The sequence below is a fragment of the Oncorhynchus masou genome, chromosome 32 (assembly GCF_036934945.1).
Source record: "Oncorhynchus masou masou isolate Uvic2021 chromosome 32, UVic_Omas_1.1, whole genome shotgun sequence".
In the NCBI taxonomy this organism is placed as follows: domain Eukaryota; kingdom Metazoa; phylum Chordata; class Actinopteri; order Salmoniformes; family Salmonidae; genus Oncorhynchus; species Oncorhynchus masou.
Genome location: NC_088243.1, coordinates 71,542,674 through 71,568,948, shown reverse-complemented (window position 1 = coordinate 71,568,948; position 26,275 = coordinate 71,542,674). Strand labels below are relative to the sequence as shown.

General features: G+C 45.3%; 1 protein-coding gene across 5 annotated transcripts in view; it reads left to right on the top strand.

Moving 5' to 3' along the window:
* The window catches only part of LOC135526552 (protein diaphanous homolog 2-like), a 728,420-nt gene that overhangs the window by 384,976 nt on the left and 317,169 nt on the right, over positions 1-26,275 (top strand). The gene's annotated exons all lie outside the window — the stretch shown is intronic.

The following is a 26,275-nucleotide window of genomic DNA, read 5'->3' as shown; positions in this document are numbered from 1 at the left end:
CATAATCCATTCCACACCCGCTTAAACTTGTCCGGTCTATGCGGAGCAGAAACATAAACTGAGAGAAGAGAGAACGCGCGATCGAGAGGGATTGAAAAAGTTGCTTCGCCAGCCTGAAAATACACAATGCAAGTGATTGATATTTTCTGTTTAGCAGTCATTAAAGTATGCCTTATTTACTTTGAATAACTTCTAAAATAGGGATTTTGTCAGACAGCATAAGCAACAGCTCTATAGAGATCAGATGATGACTTGGAATTAAGTAAAACACATTTTTATTAAAGTAAAGTAATGTGAATAAATTATGATAAGCAGTAATGTCAGTCACTGTCATCATGGGACATGTATTAATTGTTTTATTCTGTGTTGTTACAGCAGTCAACCCACATAAAGCATAGTGCATTTAATGTAAACAAAAACATTTTTTTATCCAAACCTAAATCGAAAAATGTGAAAAAAATAATTGCACCGAACCGACCTCAAAAAGCACTAATTGCTCAGTACTATCGTGTGTGTGGGTGTGCATGTGGCCATATGTGTTTGTATCAGAGGAGGCTGTTGGGAGGAGCTATAGGAGGACAGGCTCATTGTAATAGCAGTCAGCCCCACCCCATTCTCCCAGACCATAGGGACCTTCCATTCATAATGAATGGTATGGGACATGGCTTGGCAAAACTCTCTCCAACTCCACCCTCCTTTCCCCCACCCGTGATTGATGATCTAGCTAGAGGCACCCTATTTAGACTTTGCTTCTGTGTTCCTTGTCTGGGAGAACGCAATAATTGCAAGTGGGGCGTCTGGTTTGAGGTAGAGATGCATCGGCTTGGCACAAAAGGCCCAATCTGCATTGACATTGCCTGCCCAATCTTTTATCGCTCTTGTCCTGCAGCCCATTTGCCTTTTGTGTCTTTCTGTCTAATGTGAAGTAGGAGGCGTATAGAAGGGGGATGAGTGAATTAAAAAGGAGCACATTTCTATGTAAGCTTGGCAGTCAAAGTCTCTGTGAGATTGATCACTAGTGAGTATCGGTCTTGTCTCCCCTGTGCGGTGAGCTGTCTCTCTGTCTTGACTGGAACACAAGCAGTCTGTCGGCCTTTCTCACTCAGCAAAATAGATAAATAACCTTGCAGATTGTTAGTGAAGACATACAGCACTTCGTCTTCTACTTTGCTTCTTCTTTGCTCCTAGCCCCACAGCCACTTTGCAGAGGAACAGGGAATCTAACACGGTGACCTTTATCCACATTCAGCCTTTCTGTTGAGGAGAGATGAATCTGTCAAAAGAACAGTGGACATATACCATCCCATCGCCGTTCCCCATCCCTGTTCCACACACACACATGGCCCGGGGGAAACAGACACCCCTTAATGTCCCCTACTTGAACACTCGGTGCCTCATGCAGTCCTAAGTGCAGCCATGGGAAGCGGTAATATCCCTTATTGGTTGTGTCGCTGGGCGGACTTGGGGAATGGAGCGGTGGCTTGGTGTGAAGAGGGTTGTTGGTAAGTGGTGATGTCTGAGATAGGCGCCGGGGGAGATATGGATGCAGGTTGATTCAGAGGGGGAAGAGAAAGCCTCCCGCTGGGATGACACGGCCCTTAGTGTGGTCTCCCATCTCAACTCATCCCACTGATTAATCACATTACGCTGACTGCTCTCTGCCGCACGCCGATCACCATTTACACACACATGGCTGCACACACACACGCAGCCAGGCTAGGATGATAATGTGGATGCTGCTATGAAGTAGTGAGCGTGATGGTGATGTCATATAGACGGAAGGAGGGAGGCTTTGAGAGATGTGTTAGGTACAGAGAGTGGTTCTCTGTGGAGAACGATGGGTGTGAGAGGACAGTTTCAGTCTGGCTCTCGATTCGCCTTAAGCAAAGGTTAAAGGGCAGAGTGAGAAGAGCCTGGTCTGGCCCTCCTTCAAACTGCGGTCAAGGAGGAGTCGTCCCCCAGGAGATGAGAGCGAGAGATGGGCGTGAGTGGCCTCACCGTCACCCCCTTCACCAAATTGACCTCAACAGAGAAATCAAGAAAATGGTATACGTAGATCAAGGGCCTCTGTAGTCCTCTCACGGTGACACCGATACCGTCCCTGCTCAATATGAACTAGGGATCCCAGGGAGCCATTCCCATTAGGCATACTATTTATTGAAAATCCACTTCAGTTTGAAAGGGCACCTCTGCTACAGCTCTTTCAAGGAGGAATGTTGGATGTGGATGAATGGAATAAAAAAAGATGGATAGGTAAATAAATAGGAGGGAGTGAAGGAGGGCTCTCAATGTATATAAGACCTTATTCAATCACATAATCTTCCCGGCCCCGTGTCGTCATGTCTAATGCAATGATTTTTCAGCGAAACGTTGCGGCATGCCGGCCTTGACATATCCATCTGTACGATGTGTCAACCAGTCCGAGTGGAATACATATCGAAGTTGATTGGCTCTCCTTACTTTGCATTAGTAGCCATCAGCGCCCCCGGCTTATGATGTACATGTCCCTGAACTTCGGCAGTCATCACCAAACTCTTACCCACCATTCATCCAGCACATCCATCCATAGGAATCTGCTTCTTCCATCTTATTAGCTTTACCTATGTCCTCACTCAGTACAGATTCCCTTCCCCTCAGTACAGGTTCCCTTCCCCTCAGTACAGGTTCCCTTCCCCTCAGTACAGGTTCCCTTCCCCTCAGTACAGGTTCCCTTCCCCTCAGTACAGGTTCCCTTCCCCTCAGTACAGGTTCCCTTCCCCTCAGTACATGTTCCCTTCCCCTCAGTACAGGTTCCCTTCCCCTCAGTACAGGTTCCCTTCCCCTCAGTACAGGTTCCCTTCCCCTCAGTACAGGTTCCCTTCCCCTCAGTACAGGTTCCTTCCCCTCAGTACAGGTTCCCTTCCCCTCAGTACAGATTCCCTTCCCCTCAGTACAGATTCCCTTCCCCTCAGTACAGATTCCCTTCCCCTCAGTACAGGTTCCCTTCCCCTCAGTACAGGTTCCCTTCCCCTCAGTACAGATTCCCTTCCCCTCAGTACAGGTTCCCTTCCCCTCAGTACAGATTCCCTTCCCCTCAGTACAGATTCCCTTCCCCTCAGTACAGGTTCCCTTCCCCTCAGTACAGATTCCCTTCCCCTCAGTACAGGTTCCCTTCCCCTCAGTACAGATTCCCTTCCCCTCAGTACAGATTCCCTTCCCCTCAGTACAGACTATCTTCCACCCAGTACAGATCCCCTTCCCCCAGTACAGATTCCCTTCCCCTCAGTACAGATTCCCTTCCCCCCAGTACAGATTCCCTTCCCATCAGTACAGATTCCCTTCCACTCAGTACAGATTCCCTTCCCCCAGTACAGATCCCCTTCCCCCAGTACAGATTCCCTTCCCCCCAGTGCAGATTCCCTTCCCCCCAGTGCAGATTCCCTTCCCCCAGTACAGATTCCCTTCCCCCAGTACAGATCCCCTTCCCCCAGTGCAGATTCCCTTCCCCCAGTGCAGATTCCCTTCCCCAGTACAGATCCCCTTCCCCCAGTACAGATCCCCTTCCCCCAGTACAGATTCCCTTCCCCCAGTGCAGATTCCCTTCCCCCAGTACAGATTCCCTTCCCCCCAGTACAGATTCCCTTCCCCCCAGTGCAGATTCCCTTCCCCCAGTGCAGATTCCCTTCCCCCAGTGCAGATTCCCTTCCCCCAGTACAGATTCCCTTCCCCCCAGTACAGATTCCCTTCCCCCAGTGCAGATTCCCTTCCCCCAGTGCAGATTCCCTTCCCCCAGTGCAGATTCCCTTCCCCCCAGTGCAGATTCCCTTCCCCCAGTGCAGATTCCCTTCCCCCAGTGCAGATTCCCTTCCCCCAGTGCAGATCCCCTTCCCCCAGTACAGATTCCCTTCCCCCAGTGCAGATTCCCTTCCCCCAGTACAGATTCCCTTCCCCCCAGTACAGATTCCCTTCCCCCAGTGCAGATTCCCTTCCCCCAGTACAGATCCCCTTCCCCCAGTACAGATTCCCTTCCCCTCAGTGCAGATTCCCTTCCCCCAGTGCAGATCCCCTTCCCCCCAGTACAGATCCCCTTCCCCCCAGTACAGATTCCCTTCCCCCAGTACAGATTCCCTTCCCCCAGTACAGATTCCCTTCCCCCAGTGCAGATTCCCTTCCCCCAGTGCAGATCCCCTTCCCCCAGTACAGATTCCCTTCCCCCAGTGCAGATTCCCTTCCCCCAGTACAGATTCCCTTCCCCCAGTACAGATTCCCTTCCCCCAGTACAGATCCCCTTCCCCCAGTACAGATTCCCTTCCCCCCAGTGCAGATTCCCTTCCCCCCAGTACAGATTCCCTTCCCCCCAGTGCAGATTCCCTTCCCCCAGTACAGATCCCCTTCCCCCAGTACAGATTCCCTTCCCCCCAGTGCAGATTCCCTTCCCCCCAGTGCAGATCCCCTTCCCCCCAGTACAGATCCCCTTCCCCCCAGTGCAGATTCCCTTCCCCCCAGTGCAGATTCCCTTCCCCCAGTACAGATTCCCTTCCCCCAGTGCAGATTCCCTTCCCCAGTACAGATCCCCTTCCCCCAGTACAGATTCCCTTCCCCTCAGTACAGATCCCCTTCCCCCAGTACAGATTCCCTTCCCCCAGTACAGATTCCCTTCCCCCAGTAAAGATTCCCTTCCCCCCAGTACAGATTCCCTTCCCCCAGTACAGATTCCCTTGCCCCCAGTACAGATTCCCTTCCCCCAGTACAGATTCCCTTCCCCCAGTACAGATTCCCTTCCCCCAGTACAGATTCCCTTCCCCCAGTACAGATTCCCTTGCCCCCAGTACAGATTCCCTTCCCCCCAGTACAGATTCCCTTCCCCCAGTACAGATTCCCTTGCCCCCAGTACAGATTCACTTCCCCCAGTACAGATTCCCTTCCCCCAGTACAGATTCCCTTGCCCCCAGTACAGATTCCCTTCCCCCAGTACAGATTCCCTTGCCCCCAGTACAGATTCCCTTGCCCCCAGTACAGATTCCCTTCCCCCAGTACAGATTCCCTTCCCCCCAGTACAGATTCCCTTCCCCCCAGTACAGATTCCCTTCCCCCCAGTACAGATTCCCTTCCCCCCAGTACAGATTCCCTTGCCCCCAGTACAGATTCCCTTCCCCCCAGTACAGATTCCCTTCCCCCAGTACAGATTCCCTTGCCCCCAGTACAGATTCCCTTGCCCCCAGTACAGATTCACTTCCCCCAGTACAGATTCCCTTCCCCCAGTACAGATTCCCTTCCCCCAGTACAGATTCCCTTCCCCCCAGTACAGACTCCCTTCCCCCAGTACAGATTCACTTCCCCCAGTACAGATTCCCTTCCCCCAGTACAGATTCCCTTCCCCCCAGTACAGATTCCCTTGCCCCCAGTACAGATTCACTTCCCCCAGTACAGATTCACTTCCCCCAGTACAGATTCACTTCCCCCAGTACAGATTCACTTCCCCCAGTACAGATTCCCTTCCCCCAGTACATATTTCATTCCCCCAGTACAGATTCCCTTCCCCCAGTACAGATTCACTTCCCCCAGTACAGATTCCCTTCCCCCAGTACAGATTCACTTCCCCCAGTACAGATTCACTTCCCCCAGTACAGATTCACTTCCCCCAGTACAGATTCCCTTCCCCCAGTACATATTTCATTCCCCCCAGTACAGATTCCCTTCCCCCAGTACATATTTCCTTCCCCCAGTACATATTTCCTTCCCCCAGTACAGATTCCCTTCCCCCCAGTACAGATGTCCTTCCCCCCAGTACAGATGTCCTTCCCCCAGTACAGATTTCCTTCCCCCCAGTACAGATGTCCTTCCCCCAGTACAGATGTCCTTCCCCCCAGTACAGATGTCCTTCCCCCAGTATAGATTCCCTTCCCCCCAGTACAGATTCCCTTCCCCCAGTACAGATGTCCTTCCCCCCAGTACAGATGTCCTTCCCCCAGTACAGATGTCCTTCCCCCAGTACAGATTTCCTTCCCCCAGTACAGATTTCCTTCCCCCAGTACATATTCCCTTCCCCCCAGTACAGATTCCCTTCCCCCCAGTACAGATTCCCTTCCCCCCAGTACATATTCCCTCTGTGAATAATGTCCCTTTGCAGTCAGCTGCTACTCTATGATCTTCTTCTGATTTTGACTTTATTCAAGGTTGCAGAAAGTTCAGTTATGGATGTCAGCACCATTTCTTCATCGACACATACCCAGAAAGGCGTCAGAAGACCCCTGCGTGTCTGCACAAAAGTCCCACCGTAACGATTAGATCAAAAGGTGGCAAAACAGTTCATTTATTTGTTATAAAAGTTTGAACGCGTTACAGCAAAACCGAGGCAAAGGTCTCCTTGAAAAGGCCGGCGGGCTGACAAAGGTCTCCTTGAAAAGGCCGGCGGGCTGACAAAGCCATTCAGTGCTGTTGTGAACCATGAACAGAGGAGGCTGTGAAAGAGACATGTGGAAGTGCATTGTCTGGGCAGGCTCATGCAATCCCAGTTGGGGGGAGGAGGGGGTTTGGTTCCATTGTGTTTGGCCTCTATGCCCCCCTCCAGTGCCTTTCAGCAACCCCTACCACCCCCGGACAGGGAAGACTGGCAGGTTCAGCATCGACTCCCATTGTCTGCACCGTGACAAGGCCACAACCTGAGGCCCTCAACTCGCACTCCCTGCCTCGCTCTTTATTCAGCCCAAATAATAACAGTTCAGCCACAATTTAAAACAATGGTGCTCTGTTCAGCCTGGTTCAGGTGCATGATTCCCTCTGACGTAAATCACCGCAACAGTGGGATCAGGGGTTTCGTGGACTGGGGGATGGGCTCCAACTGCTACACTGACACAAAGTAGGCTTAACTGGTAGTGATGCACCGATATGACATTTTTGTCCAAAACCGATATTTTCCTTGCAAAAAAAACCGATAACCAATATTTAACATTTTTGCAGCCTTTTAAGCATTTTAGTACAGCTCCATAGTTAACACACACATGGACACAGCTGTCTAAGGCACTGCATCTCCGTGCAAGAGGTGTCACTACAGTCCCTGGTTCAAATCCAGGCTGTATCACATCCGGCCGTGATTAGGAGTTCCATAGGGCAGCACACAATCGGCCCAGTGTCGTCCGGGTTTGGCCGGGGTAGGCCGTCATTGTAAATAAGAATTTGTTCTTATCTGACTTGCCTAGTTAAATAAAGGTTACACACACTGACCAAAAATGTATTTTGTTGGCATTTACGTATGTCCCCATTACCAGTAAAACATAATCAAAACCTATTTATTTCACTTACTTGCTGTGCTGTTTCATTGTTCATTTGTTCAGTCATTTCATTCTCAACCAGGATTGCATCATACATGTCAAGCAGGGAAGTTTCAGGCCTCTCCATGGCCTCTCATCCTTAGTGCACACTGTCACTGTGTCCGTTTCCATCTTGTCCAGCCTTGAATGTAACATTTATTGTCTGCATCGAAGTAGTGGTCCTTGTATATAGCATCGAGCATGGTGGCGACACTGTAAAGAGAGAACGCCACCAAATCACTTCTTCACAGTCTGTGTGGGCAGTTTTGTGATATTGGGTTTCGTGCGGTTGGTGCCAACTGAGCACAAGAAGGCTAAACAATCCACAGATCATTAATGAGCCCCTTTCAGGCTGGGTAACTTACTGAGATAATACACTGCTAGCTACAACACAGTGGGTAGAAACCTAGAGCTGTGAAAGCTCCTTTCCATGCTGGGTTACTTACTGAGATAATACACTGCTAGCTACAACACAGTGGGTAGAAACCTAGAGCTGTGAAAGCTCCTTTCCATGCTGGGTTACTTACTGAGATAATACACTGCTAGCTACAACACAGTGGGTAGAAACCTAGAGCTGTGAAAGCTCCTTTCCATGCTGGGTTACTTACTGAGATAATACACTGCTAGCTACAACACAGTGGGTAGAAACCTAGAGCTGTGAAAGCTCCTTTCCATGCTGGGTTACTTACTGAGATAATACACTGCTAGCTACAACACAGTGGGTAGAAACCTAGAGCTGTGAAAGCTCCTTTCCATGCTGGGTTACTTACTGAGATAATACACTGCTAGCTACAACACAGTGGGTAGAAACCTAGAGCTGTGAAAGCTCCTTTCCATGCTGGGTTACTTACTGAGATAATACATTGCTAGCTACAACACAGTGGGTAGAAACCTAGAGCTGTGAAAGCTCCTTTCAGGCTGGGTTACTTACTGAGATAATACACTGCTAGCTACAACACAGTGGGTAGAAACCTAGAGCTGTGAAAGCTCCTTTCCATGCTGGGTTACTTACTGAGATAATACACTGCTAGCTACAACACAGTGGGTATAAACCTAGAGCTGTGAAAGCTCCTTTCCATGCTGGGTTACTTACTGAGATAATACATTGCTAGCTACAACACACTGGGTAGAAACCGAGAGCTGTGAAAGCTCCTTTCCATGCTGGGTTACTTACTGAGATAATACACTGCTAGCTACAACACAGTGGGTAGAAACCTAGAGCTGTGAAAGCTCCTTTCCATGCTGGGTAACTTACTGAGATAATACACTGCTAGCTACAACACAGACTTAGAACTGTGAATGCAGCACCACACAGCTAGACAAAAAGACACAGGTACAGCTGCTTTTTTATGCAGGCCATTTGAAGGGATTTGTTAGAGGATCTAGTTTTCCAAGATTTCGAAGACATTTCAAGGTCTCCTTAGATAATATAATTGACAGGCTTTATTAGGTTTTTAGGTTATTTTAGGGAGTTTACAAGTAAGTCAACCTTGTCTGATTTAAAACATCACGTTTGTAAACCCTCATGTTCTTCCGACTGGGCACACAATGGTTCCATGGATGACTGTTAGGAACCTCTTAGAGATCTCACATACATGAAGTCCTGTAATACCCCGCAGCGCTTGTAGTATTCTTTGAGGTCTTAATCAGTTTCCCTCCCTACATCATATGAACGCTAACCCACGGCCCCGGCTCCAGTAGGTATAGTCCTTCAGGCAGAGAGAGGGAGTCTGTGATGTTTAATTGGCCTTCATTTCCAAATTAGCCATGTCACATCAATGCTCGTCATACTGTAGCACTGACCTGAGTGCATCAAAGCTAATGCATACACACAAAGAAATAGGAATAGCAGCAACAACAAAATAGAAGACGATGAATACACAATGCCAGATCTATGAACCCTTTGGGCTGTTGTGATTATTTTTCTGTGGCAATCATGAGATATTTTCAAGCTGCTTATCCCCAACCAAGGGCATAAATAGAGCCCAACCGATATATCGGTTCACTGATATTATCGGCTGATAATGGCCTTTTACCGCTATATCGGTGTCGGATCATAACCGATATTCAAACAAGAGAATGATAAAAGGGAATTGTATGCTTATCTGAACACTTGCGACCATTTTCATGACGTGTCATCAATTTCACAATGAATAATAAAGTTTATTTATTGGACAATTGCTCTTTTGGATGGCAATTTATGAGAATTCAGTGTGAAAAATGTATACTTTTTGAATGTCCCGGCGTGAAACAGTATATCGGCAGAAGTTTCGGTCAATTTTGTCCTGCAAAAAATTGCAATCTTATCGGACCTAAAAAGAAACGTATTGGTCGGACTCTAGCCATAATAGCTAATAGAAAATGACTCAACTATTAGATTGGCTTGATGAGATCTTCATGCAGCCTTAGTCAGAGGACAGAGGGAGGGAAACGTAGAACTTTCTAAATTTCTCAGGGAAGACTTTGGTGTCAATGAGGAAGGTTGGGCGTCTATCATCGACACATTTGCATCATTTTTAGTCAATCCCGTGGATGTTTTGATGTACTGTGACAACTGTGTGGCACTAAGGCTCTCTCACTGACTCCACATTCAACATGAAAAGTGAACTGTCAGTGGCTCTTTTGAGCCCAGCTTAAGAAACTTCTGAGGACTTGGCTGCTAGAACTCCTGGTGATCTGTTATCTCTTCCACCAAGGCCTTAGCTGTCACTCACTCAGACTGGGGCCAGATGAAAATGCTAAATATTTACTCACTTTTGGTGTGTGTGTGTGTCAAGTTAAATGTGTGTGTGTGTGTGTTTGTGCGAGCGGGACTGTGTTTTGTGTTTGTGTGCATGTGCTAGCGCACGTGTGTGTGTCTAAGTTTGCATGTGTGTGGTAAAGCTCAGGCTCAACGGTTGATGCTGCCCGGGGAGGGATTTTTTTTGCAGAATATCAGAGTGGTTCCTTAATGTTTTAGGTTGGCCAATGTATTTAATATTACCCCATCTCCTGTTCAAAAGGAAAGGCTAATGACTACACGGCTCTGCTCGGCTTATTTAGTTGTAATTAATACATGTTGTGTGCAAATGCACTACATTTCGAGAGTACGTATTAAGAGAAGAAAACTACTGTTGGATATTAAGGGAAATACCAAGGGTATTTTTATTGTGTTTAAGGCTTAACGGTTTAATATGGGCACATCATTTGAACGAAGTCATGGTAAATAGCAGACCTTGACTTTAACAGTGGGAGATATTGTGTACCCATGTAGCTCTCCAGTAATAACCATGGAATAGTTTGCATATTGAAACATACTGTGTTTATTTTGTACTTAGCTTTGTGGCACATAGCCTACCATGTTTTGATTAACATTGGAGGATTTGTCTAAAAGGGATGCTTAGATACTGTGATCATGTTATGCAAAGCTGTTAAATACAGCTGACACACACACACACACACACACACACACACACACACACACACACACACACACACACACACACACACACACACACACACTATTATCAAGGCCCTGAGTTAAATCCAAGGGTACTGAACGTACCAGTCGTTAAAACTGACGTGACACCTCAGTCTAGTCAATCTGAGTGTTGACAGAGTAGTCAGGAAACTCACACTACAACTCATTTCCTGTTTCTGACCGTTCACTTCCCCAGCTCTAGTCCTAGACTGCACCCCAATGACACACTAGTCCCTATGGGTCCTGGTCAAGCGTAATGCACAATAGTAGATGGAAAAGGGTGCCATTCAAGACACATCCCTGCAGGTAGTGGTGTGTTCAGCCCACTGGCTCTTTTAATTTCCTTTACACTATCTATTACTGTGTTTGTCTGCTAGGAGTCTTGTGGTGGTCTGTAAGGCAAGACTTGTTTGCCTGGCCTTACCTTTGTCCGATAGTCCTTTAGGATGTTATATCTCTCACACTGTGCATCTGTCGATGTTTTGGACTCTAGAACATTTCATTAAAGTGACAATCAGCAATTGAAACAATAACAAGTGTACTCCCCACCCCGGTTCTGGTAAAAACTGAAGGGATGGAGCTGGAGAAATGTAACCACTCTCAAATTCAAAGACAAAGCTATGGATGCAAAGACTGACCATCCATGATGTCAAAATTATAGTTTAAACAATGTTTTAGGCTTCATAGTGTCTGTTTCCATTTACATTGTTTACAAACATTGGTGTTAAAAAGCTTACAGTATATTTTTGCTTTTGATGTGGTACAACAGTTGAACTAAGTCCATGAGTGAATTACAAGTTATGTTCTTTACACAATCATTGGGTACATATCATTAAAATAGAAGTGAGAGAGTTTTTTGAAAGACAAAGTGTAAGTGATGCATATCTTCTTGTTAAAGCGATATGCTTTCTGCTGTTTTGTTGTTTGCTCGACGTTAGATCTATCCTCTACGCCTTCCAGAAACACATTAAATACATTTTACAAACTGCATGTTGACATTTTTCTATGGTAATTAAAATGACATGTTTAAGTGAATGTCTCTCACAAGGCAGTAAGGCCCACGGCCACTATTAGTCACAATTACAAACTGAGAGCAGGTTTACTGCACGCCTTATTACATGCTGCAGGAGAAACACTTTGTAGATGAAGTGTATTCATGTCAATTATGGCAAGATGTGGCCGTTGAAAAAAAAAATGAAAAAAAATAATGCTCTTTGTGTGTGTGTTACTGCATCAGTACTCCACTACAAACCTCTTGTGTGTGGGCAGATTTTCTGTCTGGTTCTGAATTGTGATGTTTTTCCCTCTTCTTTTGGAGTCACCAAAAAAAATGAATATTTTGTTGATAGTTACTTTCTCTCCATGTTCGCCATCAGTTTACACTGACAGTATTGTATGTCCCCCCAGTCAAACATAAAGCCAGCCTTTCTTTAGTGTCCGACTCTATCGACAGGCTCTACCTAGGAGAGGAAATGTTCTAGTGTAATGGTCCCCGCTGGAATTTAGATTTCAAAGGAATGTGTTCTTACTCTTTACAGTCTCATTTAACCATTTCATTTGGTCAATATTATTGAAGAGTTGCTCTCCATTTTATACAGCAGGAATTTACATAGTGACGACCTGTATTGAAAACATGCATGTATATGGATGACAGTGTATTATCTATGGTGGAATAGACTATTGATAGGCATCATATTAAATAGTATCATGTCATTACATGCCTGTGTACACACTTGCATCATATTGTACACACACACACACACACACACACACACACACACACACACACACACACACACACACACACACACACACACCGCTCAAGGGTGAAAGCTTAACTTTTCACTTTGATATGAGTTCTTAGCATCTACAGCAGAAGATTCTCACAAATATTTCAACTATTTCATTTGGTGGATTTCATCATAGGTGTAGTAGAACATAATGGTTGTGTAGTAGAACATAATGGTTGTGTAGTAGAACATAATGGTTATGTAGTAGAACATAATGGGTATGTAGTAGAACATAATGGGTATGTAGTAGAACGGAATGGTTATGTAGTAGAACATAATGATTATGTAGTAGAACATAATGATTATGTAGTAGAACATAATGGTTATGTAATAGAACATAATGGTTATGTAGTAGAACATAATGGTTATGTAGTAGAACATAATGGTTATGTAGTAGAACAGAATGGTTATGTAGTAGAATGGAATGGTTATGTAGTAGAACGGAATGGTTATGTAGTAGAACATAATGATTATGTAGTAGAACATAATGGTTATGTAGTAGAACAGAATGGCTATGTAGTAGAACAGAATGGTTATGTAGTAGAACTGAATGGGTATCAAGTAGAACATAATGGTTATGTAATAGAACATAATGGTTATGTAGTAGAACAAAATGGGTATGTAGTAGAACAGAATGGGTTTGTAGTAGAACATAATGGGTATGTAGCATAACATAATGGTTGTGTAGTTGCATATAATGGTTATGTAGTAGAACATAATGGCTGTGTAGTATCATAGCATGGCTGTGTAGTAGAATAGCATGGCTGTGTAGTAGCATAGAATGGTGGCGTATAAGCACATAATGGTTGTGCAGTAGAATATAATGGTGTTGTATAGTAGAATAGCATGGTTGTGTAGCAGAACATAATGGTTGTGTAGCTGAACAGAATGGTTGTGTAGCAGAACAGAATGGTTGTGTAGCAGAACATATTTTTTTATTTTTTATTTTTACCTTTTTTTTAACCAGGTAGGCAAGTTGAGAACAAGTTCTCATTTACAATTGCGACCTGGCCAAGATAAAGCAAAGCAGTTCGACACAGAGTTACACATAGAGTAAAACAAAGTCTATATACGATGTGAGCAAATGAGGTGAGATAAGGGAGGTAAAGGCAAAAAAGACCATGGTGGCAAAGTAAATACAATATAGCAAGTAACACACTGAAATGGTAGATTTGCAGTGGAAGAATGTGCAAGGTAGAGATAGAAATAATGGGGTGCAAAGGAGGAAAATAAATAAATACAGTAGGGAAAGAGGTAGTTGTTTGGGCTAAATTATAGGTGGGCTATGTACAGGTGCAGTAATCTGTGAGCTGCTTTGACAGTTGGTGCTTAAAGATAGTGAGGGAGATAAGTGTTTCCAGTTTCAGAGATTTTTGTAGTTCGTTCCAGTCATTGGCAGCAGAGAACTGGAAGGAGAGGCGGCCAAAGAAAGAATTGGTTTTGGGGGTGACTTGAGAGATATACCTGCTGGAGTGTGTGCTACAGGTGGGAGATGCTATAGTGACCAGTGAGCTGAGATAAGGGGGGACTTTACCTAGCAGGTCTTGTAGATGACATGGAGCCAGTGGGTTTGGCGACGAGTATGAAGCGAGGGCCAGCCAACGAGAGCGTACAGGTCGCAATGGTGGGTAGTATATGGGGCTTTGGTGACAAAACAGATTGCACTGTGATAGACTGCATCCAATTTGTTGAGTAGGGTATTGGAGGCTATTTTGTAAACGACATCGCCAAAGTCGAGGATAGGTAGGATGGTCAGTTTTACAAGAGTATGTTTGGCAGCATGAGTGAAGGATGCTTTGTTGCAAAATAGGAAGCCAATTCTAGATTTAACTTTGGATTGGAGATGTTTGATGTGGGTCTGGAAGGAGAGTTTGCAGTCTAACCAGACACCTAGGTATTTGTAGTTGTCCACGTATTCTAAGTCAGAGCCATCCAGAGTAGTGATGTTGGACAGGCGGGCAGGTGCAGGCAGCGATCGGTTGAAGAGCATGCATTTAGTTTTACTTGTATTTAAGAGCAATTGGAGGCCACGGAAGGAGAGTTGTATGGCATTGAAGCTTGCCTGGAGGGTTGTTAACAGTGTCCAAAGAAGGGCCAGAAGTATACAGAATGGTGTCGTCTGCTTAGAAGTGGATCAGAGACTCACCAGCAGCAAGAGCGACATCATTGATGTATGCACAGAATAGAGTCGGTCCAAAAATTGAACCCTGTGGCACCCCCATAGAGACTGCCAGAGGTCCGGACAGCAGACCCTCCGATTTGACATACTGATCTCTATCTGAGAAGTAGTTGATGAACCAGGCGAGGCAATCATTTGAGAAACCAAGACTGCGGTTGAGATATCGTTTATGACCTTGAGCGTGGCTGAGGTGCACCCATGACCAGCTCTGAAACCAGATTGCATAGCAGAGAAGGTATGGTGTAATTCGAAATGGTCGGTAATCTGTTTGTTGACTTGGCTTTCGAAGACGTTAGAAAGGCAGGGTAGGATAGATATAGGTCTGTAGCAGTTTGGGTCAAGAGTGTCCCCCCCTTTGAAGAGGGGGATGACCGCAGTTGCTTTCCAATCTTTGGGAATCTCAGACGACACGAAAGAGAGGTTGAACAGGCTAGTAATAGGGGTGGCAACAATTTCGGCAGATCATTTTAGAAAGAAAGGGTCCAGATTGTCTAGCCCGGCTGATTTGTAGGGGTCCAGATTTTTCAGCTCTTTCAGAACATCGGCTGACTGGATTTGGGAGAAGGAGAAATGGGGAAGGCTTGGGCGAGTTGCTGTGGTGGGTGCAGTGCTGTTGACCGGGGTAGGAGTAGCCAGGTGGAAAGCATGGCCAGCCGTAGAAAAATGCTTATTGAAATTCTCAATTATGGTGGATTTATCAGTGGTGACAGTGTTTCCTAATTTCAGTGCAGTGGGCAGCTGGGAGGAGTTGTTCTTATTCTCCATGGACTTTACAGTGTCCCAGAACCTTTTTTGAGTTAGTGTGGCAGGAAGAACATTTCTGCTTGAAAAAGCTAGCCTTGGCTTTTCTAACTGCCTGTTTATAATGGTTTCTAGCTTCCCTGAACAGCTGCATATCACGGGAGCTGTTCGATGCTAATGCAGAATGCCATAGGATGTTTTTGTGTTGGTTAAGGGCAGTCAGGTCTGGGGAGAACCAAGGGCTATATCTGTTCCTGGTTCTACATTTCTTGAATGGGGCATGCTTATTTAAGATGGTTTGGAAGGCATTCAAAAAAAATACCCAGGCATCCTCTACTGACGGGATGAGAACAATATCCTTCCAGGATACCCCATCCGGGTCGATTAGAAAGGCCTGCTCACTGAAGTGTTTCAGGGAGCGTTTGACAGTGATGAGTGGAGGTCGTTTGACCGCTGACCCATTATTGATGCAGGCAATGAGGCAGTGATCGCTGAGATCTTGGTTGAAGAGGGCAAGTTGGTTAGGATGATATCTATGAGGGTGCCCGTGTTTAAGGCTTTGGGGAGGTACCTGGAAGGTTCATTGATCATTTGTGTGAGATTGAGGGCATCAAGCTTAGATTGTAGGATGGCTGGGGTGTTAAGCATGTTCCAGTTTAGGTTGCCTAGCAGCATGAGCTCTGAAGATAGATGGGGGGCAATCAGTTCACATATGGTGTCCAGAGCACAGCTGGGGGCAGAGGGTGGTCTATAGCAGGCGGCAACGGTGAAAGACTTGTTTTTAGAGAGGTGGATTTTTAAAAGTAGAAGTTCAAATTGTTTAGGTACAGACCTGGATAGTAGTACAGAACTCTGCAGGCTATCTTTGCAGTAGATTGCAACACCGCCCCCTTTGGCATTTCTATCTTGTCTGAAAATGTTGTAGTTTGGGATGAAAATTTCAGAATTTTTGGTGGTCTTCCTAAGCCAGGATTCAGACACAGCTAGAACATCCGGGTTGGCAGTGTGCTAAAGCATGGAAAAAATAATGGTTGTGTAGCAGAACAGAATGGTTCTGTAGTAGACTGGAATGTTTGTGTACTAGAATATACTGGTTGTGTACTAGAATATAATGGTTGTGTACTAGAATATAATGGTTTTGTACTAGAATATAATGGTTGTGTACTAGAATAGAATGGTTGTATAGTAGACTAGAATGTTTGTACTAGAATATAATGGTTTTGTACTAGAATAGAATGGTTGTGTACTAGAATCTAATGGTTGAGTAGTAGAATAGAATGGTTGTGTGCTAGAATAGAATGGTTGTGTACTAGCATTGAACAGATGGTTGCATTTTTCTGTGTTTATACTGTTTCAATTTGACAGTTAGATATGTCCTCTAAATTGCTGTAATGTACCTTATCCATGTTGTTTTGCAACACACACACACACACACTGGAACTTCTCCCATCCCTCAACCAATCTGCGTCTCACCTCTCCCTCCACAGCAACGCCTGTTCCAGCTAGGGTCTGGTGATTTTTGAATGGCCGTGCCCAAGCCGGGGCTTTTGTTTTGGCCATTGCTTGTTATTATTATGTATCTTGTTTGTCAATCACCCAGCAGCCATCGCCTGCCTGCCATTTCTAAATATGGCTCTCATCCATATGCATGGGCCCCTCATTACCTGGACTCGCCTGGCTCCTTGGCGGCAGAGCTGCAGGGCCTCCGCAGATGCAGCCGTGCCAGCCTTTGTTCCTGCAGGACTAACAACAACAGGTGACTGGAGCAAGCCTTCCGTATTGTTCCCAGGCTTGGCCATCATTTGCATGGTGTAAAGTGCAAATGTGGGACAGGACGATAAGTATGGCCATGCATCGGGCCCATTGGATTACCGCTTAAGCAGGAAAAGCTGTAAAAAGCCGGTTCCTCCCTCGAGCTTAATTGAAGCCTTATTTTGGCACGCAGTACCATATCCCCCTTTTCCTGCATCAAATGCTAATTCAACAATGAAATGCGAAATACATTATGCTGATCAAGGAGGCTTGGAGGAAAACAAAACACAAAGGGACTGGATGGAAGGTTGAAGTGGTTGGGAGGCTGGGCTGCTTCAACAGGGATGATGGAGAAGGTTAAAGTGGTGGGGAGGCTGGGCTGCTTCAACAGGGATGATGGAGAAGGTTAAAGTGGTGGGGAGGCTGGGCTGCTTCAACAGGGATGATGGAGAAGGTTAAAGTGGTTGGGAGGCTGGGCTGCTTCAACAGGGATGATGGAGAAGGTTAAAGTGGTGGGGAGGCTGGGCTGCTTCAACAGGGATGATGGAGAATGTTAAAGTGGTGGTGAGGCTGGGCTGCTTCAACAGGGATACAATGTCCCCATGTACAACATTGGGTCCCAGGGCTGTGACCAGGTCTATAACCAGGGCTGTGACTAGGGTTATAACCAGGGCTGTGACCAGGGCTGTGACTAGGGTTGTAACCAGGGCTGTAACCAGGGCTGTGACCAGGGCTGTGACCAGGACTGTATCCAGGGATGTGAAAAGGACTGTAACCAGGGATGTGACCAGGACTGTAACCAGGGATGTGACCAGGACAGTAACCAGGTCTGTGACCAGGACTAGAACCAAGGCTGTGACCAGGACTAGAACCAGGGCTGTGACCAGGGCTCAGGTACAGTGCTTTGTGTCCCTTTGTGTTCTAGTTGAAATGTTGCTCTGGAAAACACTGGCACTTGGGCAAGGGTACACACTCACCACAGACACACACACACACACATTGGTGCATACACCGTTGTGGGTCAGTGCTGCATTGTATAATGGACAGCTACATTAGCTAGAGTGTATGCAGTAGACCCATTCAGACACACATAAAGCTATATGAATCAGAACTTAGTGTTTTCTTCTTGGAGCTAAACTTTCTTTATCTCAGTGACAGATGGCAAATGAATCTGGGAGAAACATATTCAGATGGCACATTATTCTCCAGACAAACTCATATAATTTCAGTCCGGAATAATTGCTTTCTTCAATTGAGTTTATTTGATTAAGTAATGGTCATATCAACCTTCAATACTGTGTTAAGATCTATCAAAGTGAAATAATTGTATTGCCACAGTGACACAGGTAACATGTGTTTCATTTCAATCCTCTCTGGAGAAGTGGAGATGTCACCTATGTGAAAGCCTCACCTTCTTGTGAGCTTCAGACATAGATTATGTACACTTTAACAAGGTTCTACTGTCCGTCACCTTTTAAATAACTAACTAGGACAGATTGGTCGCTTTGAGGGAGCCAGATCCATGGGCATGACCTGTGGGCCTAACAGCATGGGGGGGGGGTGATCTGAGGGCATGAGCTGTGGGGGAGACAGGATTGAGAGGTGGGGGCATAACCTGTGGAGGAGATGGGGGCATGACCTGTGGGGCTAACAGCGAGGGGGACGTGACCTGTGTGGCTAACAGTGAGGAGAGACATGGGGGTATGACCTTTGGGGCTAACAGCTAGGGGGTATGTGACCTGTGGGGCTAACAGCAAGGGGGGACATGGGGGTATGGCCTGTGGGGCTAACAGCTAGGGGGGGGGCATGGGGGTATGACCTGTGGGGCTAACAGCAAGGGGGGACATAAGGGTATGACCTGTGGGGCTAACATCTAGGGGTGACATGGGGGTATGACCTTTGGGGCTAACAGCGAGGGGGGACATGACCTGTGGGGCTAACACCATGGGGGGAATGACTCGTGGGGGAGAGGGGCGGCATGACCTATGGGGGAGACTGGGGGAAAAATGGAGGCATAACCTGTGAGGGAGACAGGAGGAAATGGGGACATGGCCTGTGGGGGAGACGAGGGGAGTTGGGGGCATGACCTGAGGGGGAGATGTGGGCATGACTGGTGGGGCTAACAGTGAGGGGGGACATGGGCGTATGACCTGTGGGGATAACAGTGATGGGGGTATGATCTGTGGGGCTAACAGCGATGGGGGAGATGGGGGAATGACTGGTGGGGCTAACAGCGATGGGGGAGATGGGCGTATGACCTGTGGGGATAACAGTGATGGGGGCATGATCTGTGGGGCTAACAACGATGGGGGCATGATCTGTGAGGCTAACAGTTATGGGGGAGATGGGCTCAGACTAAGGATTCAGGAGTTACAGACAACACACAATTAAGATACATACTGTACGTACACATGCAGATATATCCATGCACGTACAGTGGGGCAACAAAGTATTCAGTCAGCCACCAATTGTGCAAGTTTGCCCACTTAAAAAGATGAGAGAGGCCTGTAATTTTCATCATAGGTACACTTCAACTATGACAGACAAAATGAGAAAAAAAATCCAGAAAATCACATTGTAGGATTTTTAATGAATGTATTTGCAAATTATGGTGGAAAATAAGTATTTGGTTACCGACAAACAAGCAATTTTTCTGGCTCTCACAGACCTGTAACTTCTTCTATAAGAGGCTCCTCTGTCCTCCACTCGTTACCTGTATTAATGACACCTGTTTGAACTTGTTATCAGTATAAAAGACACCTGTCCACAACCTCAAACAGTCACACTCCCAACTCCACTATGGCCAAGACCAAAGAGCTGTCAAAGGACACCAGAAACAAGATTGTAGACCTGCACCAGGCTGGGAAGACTGAATCTGCGATAGATAAGCAGCTTGGTTTGAAGAAATCAACTGTGAGAGCAATTATTAGGAAATGGAAGACATACAAGACCACTGATAATCTCCCTCGATCTGGGGCTCCACGCAAGATCTCACCCTGTGGGGTCAAAATGATCACAAGAACGGTGTGCTAAAATCCCAGAACCACATGGGGGGACCTAGTGAATGACCTGCAGAGAGCTGGGACCAAAGTAACAAAGCCTACCATCAGTAACACACTACGCCGCCAGGGACTCAAATCCTGCAGTGCCAGACGTGTCCCCCTGCTTAAGCCAGTACATGTCCAAGCCCGTCTGAAGTTTGCTAGAGAGCATTTGGATGATCCAGAAGAAGATTGGGAGAATGTCATATGGTCAGATGAAAACAAGGTAACAAAGCCTACCATCAGTAACACACTACACCGCCAGGGAATCAAATCCTGCAGTGCCAAACGTGTCCCCCTGCTTAAGCCAGTACATGTCCAAGCCCGTCTGAAGTTTGCTAGAGAGCATTTGGAGGATCCAGGAGAAGATTGGGAGAATGTCATATGGTCAGATGAAACCAAAATATAACTTTTTGGTAATAACTCAACTTGTCATGTTTGGAGGACAAAGAATGCTGAGTTGCATCCCAAGAACACCATACCTACTGTGAAGCATGGGGGTGGAAACATCATGCTTTGGGGCTGTTTTTCTGCAAAGGGACCAGGATGACTGATCTGTGTAAAGGAAAGAATGAATGGGGCCATGTATCTTGCGATTTTGAGTGAAAACCTCCTTCCATCAGCAAGGGCATTGAAGATGAAACGTGTCTGGGTCTTTCAGCATGACAATGATCCCAAACACACTGCCCGGGCAACAAAGGAGTGGCTTCGTAAGAAGCATTTCAAGGTCCTGGAGTGGCCTAGCCAGTCTCCAGATCTCAACCACATAGAACATCTTTGGAGGGAGTTGAAAGTTCGTATTGCCCAGCAACAGCCCCAAAGCATCACTGCTCTAGAGGAGATCTGCATGGAGGAATGGGCCAAAATACCAGCAACAGTGTGTGAAAACCTTGTGAAGACTTACAGAAAACATTTGACCTCTGTTGCCAACAGAGGGTATATAACAAAGTATTGAGATAAACTTTTATTATTGACCAAATACTTATTTTCCACACATAAATTCATGCCCCACTGTACATGCATGCAAGTACACACACACACACACACACACACACACACACACACACACACACACACACACACACACACACACACACACACACACACACACACACACACACACACACACACAAACACACACACACAGTATCCTAAAGAGTTGTACAGTATATCCACTTGCTCAGAGAGTTGCTGTACAGTGTAGCGGTAATGTCAATGAGATCACTCGATTCCTCTTCACAAACTCCGTGGTTAACGTAACTGTTCAGGTGTGCCCACACTTCAGAATCCTCCACATTTATTTTGAAAAGGCAAACGTAATGTCACGCCAATGACTTTGGAATCTGTCACCCTTGTTCTCCGAATAGCAACCCTCAGTGAGATTCTGAGGTGTTTGTTGGCTTTGGAGTAAGGATCCTGGATTTGGTCTGAGTGATCTACTTTAGATTAGCCGGATACCACCAGTTCAGTCTACAAAACCTGTCAATATTTCTGCTTGTAAAGTAAAGAATAACACAGAAATAATGTTAAAAGTATGTATGCCTTCTGTTGGTGCTGATGTTAGTTTTGGATTGACAATTTGCAGACTGGCAAAATATGCTCTGCAAATACTGTAGCTGATTGTTGAAATATATGTTTAAGGAATATCTGAATCCATGACCATGGGATTTCTACCTGTTTTAGCTGATGTACTTTGCAAGTGTTGATAGCGGAGAAAGTGCACCTTTATTTACATTTGAGGGGTTTTATTGTTTAGTCAGCAGACAGACAGATGAAATGGAATGAGAACATATTTGTACACACTGGCTTAATTCCTCAATAATGAGATAGTCTACTGTCATTCAACTGGTCTGTTAGGATGTGACGTGGAAGGCATCTGAAGTGACTCCATTTGTAATAGGCATACTACATTTGTCATGACGTGCCTCCTGGTAAAAAAAATAAATCATAATTGGTCATAATGTTGTTTGTCAATTACTGGTATATTCAATCATACCAAACAAAAATGCCTTGTTTACATGTTTTTTCAGCACCTCATTTGCATACTGGATATACACGACACATTGGAAGATTCATCTCATTCCATTATTCTTCCATAATCTGTTTTGAAAGTTACCTGCAATTAGCTCCCTTAAAACTACATCAAACCATCACTTTTCCCACCTTTAAATCATTGGACCTCTGAAACTCATAAAATATATAATTGGAAAAGCTCATGATTCAAATGAAAACGGATGTGGATACCTCTTCAGAATGGCTCTTGTTTGACTGCTCTTCAGTATCAAAATCTAACAGAGGCCTTTCAGCCGTTCAATGCGACTCTGTGGTACCGCAGTGGTAAGACGTCAGTCTGCCACATGCTCTCTGACGCTTCGCCAAAATCTGTCGGGAAAACAAATATTAAAATGTGAAAATTGCATCTGTCAAACAGATCGAAAAACATCATCTTGCGGTCTTTGAATTGGAGGGAAAAAATCTCAAATGTTTTGGTTGTCAGTCTCCAGCCAGATCGGTAGAGGAAAACAGGGAGTTCTTACCCACTGTATACATCTGTTGAGATTCCCCCTGAATCCTTTGATTCTAAAAACTGCATTGCTTGGAGAACATTTTGTATCGACTGTGCTGTTCCTGTGACTATCATTTGAGATTTGTTGATCTTCTCTTCAACTTCACTGTTGGGAATGTTCGCTGCCTGAAGAGAGAATCACAGGAGCCTGCAACATGAAAAGTTTAGTATTATAGAAAGGGAACAGTGGAGGCCATAGAAAGGGAACAGTGGAGGCCATAGAAAGGGAACAGTGGAGGCCATAGAAAGGGAACAGTGGAGGCCATAGAAAGGGAACAGTGGAGGCCATAGAAAGGGAACAGTGGAGGCCATAGAAAGGGAACAGTGGAGGCCATAGAAAGGGAACAGTGGAGGCCATAGAAAGGGAACAGTGGAGGCCATAGAAAGGGACCAGTGGAGGCCATAGAAAGGGACCAGTGGATGCCATAGAAAGGGACCAGTGGAGGCCATAGAAAGGGACCAGTGGAGGCCATAGAAAGGGACCAGTGGAGGCCATAGAAAGGGACCAGTGGAGGCCATAGAAAGGGACCAGTGGAGGCCATAGAAAGGGACCAGTGGAGGCCATAGAAAGGGACCAGTGGAGGCCATAGAAAGAGACCAGTGGATAAATTGACCTGTATACCCAGTGTGTCTACTTATTCTTCCAATCAGAAAAGTGAGTACTATTGACATGCCAAACGGTGTGTCATCGTCCACCTGTATGCTTTGTACGCTCTAAAGAAGCACATGATAGATGACAAAGAGAAACAAGACATGCCATCATATTCAATCTTTATTCCGCAATATCACTTCTATATGTTTTTTAATTGGAGTATCAATGCTGGGAGACGGTTTCTCCACAGGTGTTCCTGTCCTATACAATACTATTCAATACAGTATTGGCTTCCTACTCAAGAAAGACCATTAGTTTCCATGCTCATTCAAATCAAAGTTTATTTGTCACGTGCGCCGAACACAATGCTTACTTACAGGCTCTAACCAATAGTGCAAAAAAGGTATTAGGTGAACAATAGGTAAGTAAATAAATAAAACAACAGTAAAAAGACAGGCTATATACAGTAGAGGAGGTTACATACAGACACAGGTTAGTCAGGCTGATTGAGGTAGTATGTACATGTAGATATGGTTAAAGTGACTATGCATATGTGATGAACAGAGAGTAGCTTTAGTGTACAAGATGGGGTGGCGGGTGGCGGGACACAATGCAGATAGCCCGGTTAGCCAATGTGCATTGGGCATTGAGCAGTACAGAAAGTTGCACACTATTTGTTGCTCTGTATTGATGTCATTAGTGATTTCATCAGTTTCCAGGAGCCCAAATGAGCGTTCGGTGACTGTAACAGCCCTCCAAAGATGCCGAGTGTGTCTGTATGTGTGTCTGTCTGGAGGCCTGCCGGGAAGGGTCTGGCAAAGCCTCATCTAGCACCGGTTTTGACAGAACTACACATATGGCGACGCCTTTGTGTCAATTACCGTCTATGGGGGCTGCTGATAATTAACTAGATGACAGACAAATGAAATAACAATTACACTGAGAAATTCCATCTCCAATTCAAACTCTTTACCTCAACCTAGCAGCTTCAGTCGGTGAAGAAAGTCTTGGAGACAACATCGGAAACGGTCGCAGACAAGGCCACAACACACTTTAATTTTCTGTCTCTTCTTAACGAGCTGCGGCAGAGGAAAACAACAGCAATAATCAGATTCTGGGAGCATTAGTGATGATGACTGCTGAGGCTGAATGGTTTCGCTGCTGTGTTATTGCATTTCATTCTGAATCAACGATACGTCGTTGAGGAGGACTTTCTTCTTCAACCCAGGGTAAAGTTCCTCAGACTTGGAAGAGAGGAGAAGAGGAAATAGAAATTCATAATCCCCCTTCACGTGGCGGTGGATCTTTGCTGCTCCGTTGTGGTCCTGTTTCTGCGAGGCCCTTAAAGCTCTCCAAACCAGTTTGTTTATATACCATGGGAAGACAATAAAGTCGAGTGGCAGTTTGAATTTCCAGATTTAATTTATTTCCTCTACACACGTCGCGTAATGTTTCCGTAATCTTCTTTTGAATTGGGTTGAAACATTTTGGAGGATTCTTGAATAGGTTATTTTCTGGTTTGCACTTTCAAAATAACTGGGTTAATATCCAAAAGTGTTTTGCACAATAAGATGTGGGTCATAAACTGTGACCAAGCTTGTGTTTGCATTTGCTTTCTTTTTCGCTGCAAGGTGGTTGACATCGGTTATCCAAATAATTGTTTTAATAATTATCTTCTATCAAATATGCCATTTTCCTGAAAGACAATCATTTACTTCTATAATGTCTAATAAGCAGTAAGGAAGCAGTGATCAGCAGCTGCACTACAGAGATGAGCACATTGGAGTGACTGTTCAATAATCAATAAGGGTTTCTGCCTGAAAGGTCAAGAGCAAATAATTAGCTGTCTCTATTTTTGTCTGGAAAGTACCAAATGGCACTCTATTCCGTATATTGTGCACTACTTTTAACCAGGGCTCATAGGGCAATTTGGGACGCATCCTAGGTGTTTATAATGCACGCCAACCCCGGAACAATTAAAGAAAACACATATTGTTAGTGAGATCTTTGGAATAACACTGACACCATTGGAAGCCCCATCATTAGTACACATCACCATACACTTTGGGGGGGGGGGGGGTGTCATGTCATCCCATCCCATTCTATGTGCTGTTTCCCAATTGATGTACACTATGATCAACAGCCTTCATTATTGAATTATAATGAGGCTACATAACTGGGCCACACTTATTTTCTGTAATTGGGAGAACATTCAGTGGCTAATATAGAAGCAACACACGTTTTAATATAACTGTTGCAGACCACACTAGAACTGACAAACCCCACACTATTTATTTCCAACTTGGTTGGTTTCTAGACTTTTGAATCCATGAGGGAAGGGGAGAGATGTCATCATTAGTGGACAGTAGAGCCTGGCCAGTGACGGCTCATGGCTGTTCCGTTCCAGGGCAGTGGTCAGTGTGTGTGTGTCCTGGCCTGGTCATGTGACAGAGTGCCAGCCTGCTGTCTAAATTAGGGGAGCTAATGAGGGCACATCTAATCCCACTCTTTCTCCTCCTCTTTTTGTTCCTCCTCTTCCTCATATTTCTCATCCTCCTCTTTCTCCTCTTTCTCTTCATCTTTCTCCTCTTTCTCTTCATCTTTCTCTTCTTTCTCTTCCATCTTTCCGAGAAGTTGAAAAAAGGTAGCTATGCTTCATTGAATTTATTCAACTGACCTTTCCATGCACAATTAACATTTAATGGGAAATTAAGATTTTCTCCTCTTCCTCCTGCTCATCTTCCTCACAGTTTGGACCTGTATGATAATTGTAAAGCTCGACTTTGGCTTTCTGAAAGTCAAATTCTATTTAAAAACTGAAGTTACTAGGTTAATCTTATTTATAAATGGTAAATTGCCATGTTT